This window comes from Nanorana parkeri, unplaced genomic scaffold (assembly GCF_000935625.1).
Source record: "Nanorana parkeri isolate BGI_ZX_2015 unplaced genomic scaffold, ASM93562v1 scaffold2886, whole genome shotgun sequence".
NCBI classification, from domain to species: Eukaryota; Metazoa; Chordata; class Amphibia; order Anura; family Dicroglossidae; genus Nanorana; species Nanorana parkeri.
This window is the reverse complement of record NW_017309154.1, coordinates 79,565-80,090: the sequence shown is the minus strand read 5'-3', so window position 1 is coordinate 80,090 and position 526 is coordinate 79,565.

Below are 526 nucleotides of genomic sequence, written 5' to 3'. Positions count from 1 at the left end.
CCCCCCCCAAGTAGTGTTCCCTGCAGCTATGGCCTCTGCGAAGGCGCGGCTCCTAACCAGTGACCCTGTTCTGCAGATAACCCTTCCCCCATCCACGTAGGGGGTCTCCGTTCTCTCATCACCTCAACCAGGCCATTGTTGTGTCACCTCCCCTTGTTGGGGGCCGGTGTTCTATCGAAAGCTCCAACTCATCGAAAGCTCTCACTTCCGGTGCTCGTAAAGACCGGAGCTCTGTACGGTTGCGGTGCGCATGCGCGCAGAGCGTTCTCGGAATACTCGTCCAGTTTGCCCCCTCATGAATATTGTTAGAACGCCGCCGTACAGAAGCTCCGCCAGTGTTTTGCAGCCTAACGCCGTCCGGTCGAAATCTCCAACCTGCAAGAGCCCGGAAGTGAGGTAGTTGGAGATTTTGACGAGTTGAAGCTTTCGATAGAACACCGGGCGTGCTTCTCAGCAGGTCCAATATTACAAGGGATGCTTTTCTATCTACTATAGCCGGACGGATTCATGGGGCGGTCAGGCTTGG